Source organism: Belonocnema kinseyi, chromosome 4 (assembly GCF_010883055.1).
Source record: "Belonocnema kinseyi isolate 2016_QV_RU_SX_M_011 chromosome 4, B_treatae_v1, whole genome shotgun sequence".
NCBI classification, from domain to species: Eukaryota; Metazoa; Arthropoda; class Insecta; order Hymenoptera; family Cynipidae; genus Belonocnema; species Belonocnema kinseyi.
The window spans coordinates 87,857,138-87,860,207 of NC_046660.1; positions in this window are offsets into that span (position 1 = coordinate 87,857,138).

Genomic DNA, 3,070 nt, shown 5'->3' on the forward strand with positions numbered 1-3,070 from the left:
TTCCAAACTGACAAGAAAAAGCAATTTTCTATAAATTCAAAATAATTCTTAAATTCTCGAATAATTTATTTCTCGTTTATATTCTCGGTAATATTCTCATTCTCGTTATCGTTTTCAAAATAATATACCCGGCTCAGAACTATATTTGGAAGGCATTCAGTTTGAAATGTCCAATTAAAAAAAAAAAGTTTTGATCGCCTTGTTCTGTTACTAAACAGTGAAATATTGTTAAATTCAGAGCATACATACGGGTTATTTCAAATTAACTTTCGAATTCGACACAAGCAAATTATGCATTCAAAAGTTGTTAATTAGAATATATTGTTCTGAAAGGATGCTGAAGAATGCTTTTTAAAGTGTTTTGAAAGTATTAATAACAAAATAATGTCCGCAGCAGTTTTGAAGTAGACTTGAGGTATTTCAAACTTATCTAATAAATTAATTAAATGGTTTCTTTTCAACATATTTTATAAAATATTGTCTAAAGATATATTTTCGCAAAAATTTGTGGAACGTACTCATTTAATGCGATAGTGCAAAATAATGTAAAAATGATACACATATTTTACTAAAATGTTATGAGAACATTTATAATTTATGTTTCTAAGTACTGGACGCTAAAGAAATACACCTGCGATCCATTGTCTTACAAAAAAATTATAAATTCTATAAAGGTGGACATAATTTTTATTCATCAAAATTCAAAATCGTTTCTCAGCACTTTCGGGAGAGAATTTTGATTCAAACAGCAGATAATTTAGTGTTTTATTCTCCAAACATACTCCAAAAACTGCAGTAGCTGTAGTTAATGCGAAGGTTGGTAACAAGGTTAAATATAAATCTGTACAAAATTACAGGAGAAACCCCTCAATAGCCCTCCCTTCCATAGCCCTTCCGAAAATTGACACCGAGCCGGAGTTAGATGTAACAGGAGCTGCGCGGGGTCTGCGGTTGTCACACAGACGCAAGGATGGGTACGTATAATACTTCACGTATATTATACGGTTTTCGACCCAATTGCCTTATAGAAATAACTAATATTGAGCAATTTCATTCAGTATTCGTCATTATTTATCACATTCCTGAACAAATTACTTAAAAAGTAATAATAATATACGTGTTTATTGTCCTTCATAATCCGCAACGTTTTCGATCGTGTAGTACACGAGTGTACGTTCGCGCTCGAAATTAATTGTTTCCCAGGTCCCCCCCCCCCCCTGAAATGTTTTTTACACTTGTTCTTAACATTTTTATTCTTAAAATTAAAATTAAATCGATTGAACAGCTTTATAAGAAGTTATATAAATTATTTAAATCTGTCAAATGCAGTGCCGCCCAAGCAAATAACGTTCGCCATTTCTTTTATATGTATTATACATAGTTTTCTACAATTTTCTACGTATATTACGTTGTTTATGTATTATACGTAGAAAACCTTGAATGACATGTCACAACCCATCTCTACACATACGACAGCTCAGCTCAAGCCGTGCACTGAAAAAAAAATGGTTAGTTGCGACAGGAAGCTCCTTATTATTAGAGTTGGTATATTTGGTATAAGCTACGACAACTTCTTCGATGGTGACAGTAACTAACCAGTTTTGTACGGTAATAAGTCGCCGTTAGTCATCTTATGAAGGTTTTATTAGTGAGGATAGTAATTGTAGTCACTACAAATAAATTAGTTACATTTAGCAGCAATTTATTTTCCAATAAATAAAAGTAGTAAAGGTTACAAGTTTTGCCCCTTGGCGATATTGGTAGAACTGAAATCTCAGCAGTGCTGCCATCATTCGCGTCGAAATATCGCATCTTATTTTCGATGATCGCCATTTTAATCTGAACCTTTACGTATAATGTGTAAACACGTAGAAAATATTGAAGTGCATCGTATAGATCCTGAGGGCGTCCTCTACGGCCTACACTTAGGGCAACTTTTCACGGAGGCCTGTTTTGAAATAATCGTAGAATTAATATTTTTCATATGATTTATTTCTAGTTACTTTGTTGGTTTATGCCATATTTGATTGATAACCTGGATGCAAACTCGATGTATCAAATCAATTCAACGAATACTTCAAAACAGGCATCCGTGAAAGGTGCCCTAAGGTGCCAGCGGGATGAATATAATTATATAAATAGTAAGAAAATATAAGATTGAATAGTAATATCTTTTAAGATTATATAATAGTAAGGATTACTACTTTAAGTAGTAAGATCAACTAATTTATTTGTAAAATAACTAATTTAATAGTAAGACTTACTAATTAAAGTAGTAACGCTTACTATTTAAAGCATTAAACACACCTACCTGAAAGTAGTACCTACCAACGAAAGTTGTAGCGAGAATAAATAAAGTAGTAAGGAAAACTACTACTAATCTTTCGAATAAAAGTAGTAGCCTGAACCACTTTAATAGCAGCGGCATATATTTCAAACTAAAATAGTTGGGCCTACTACTTTGTTGGTTGTCCCAACCAACTAGTTTTTTCAGTGTGAAGAAACAAAAGCGGAGCGGGCTATAATGAGTTAGTTCCCACCCACTTTCAGCCCCAAAATCGGCGTTATAGAAGAGTTTCACTGTATTTGAAACATTTAAATGATTAAAAACAATTTTTTGAAAGTCCTAAAAAGTTCTAATGTCAAAGAAAAATTTTAATGTAACAATGGAATATCGAGGAAAAGTAATCGAAGTCTTTAATTTAGACCTAACTTGTACCTTTTAAGTCAACAAATTAAAAAAAAATCGTAAATGATTTAGTATTCCCTGTTTGAGACTTGTCTTTTTTATTAATTTCTGGTTGTTTTTATTTTTTCAATGTCTTGAAAACACATGACACGCTCAGAGCAAAGCGATAAAAAAAACGTGTGCAAAACCGAAGTAAAAACACGCGAGAGCAAAAACGACCTAAGAATTGGCGAGAGGTAAAACGACACAAGAATGAAGGGAGAAGCTTCTCCTCACTTTGCTGCTGCAAAGACCAGCCTCGTTTAAAGCCGAAAATGCGCGAACACGAATCCGAGCACGCCCGACTTCATGAATGACGATGTAATCAGCTGCTCTTCAAAT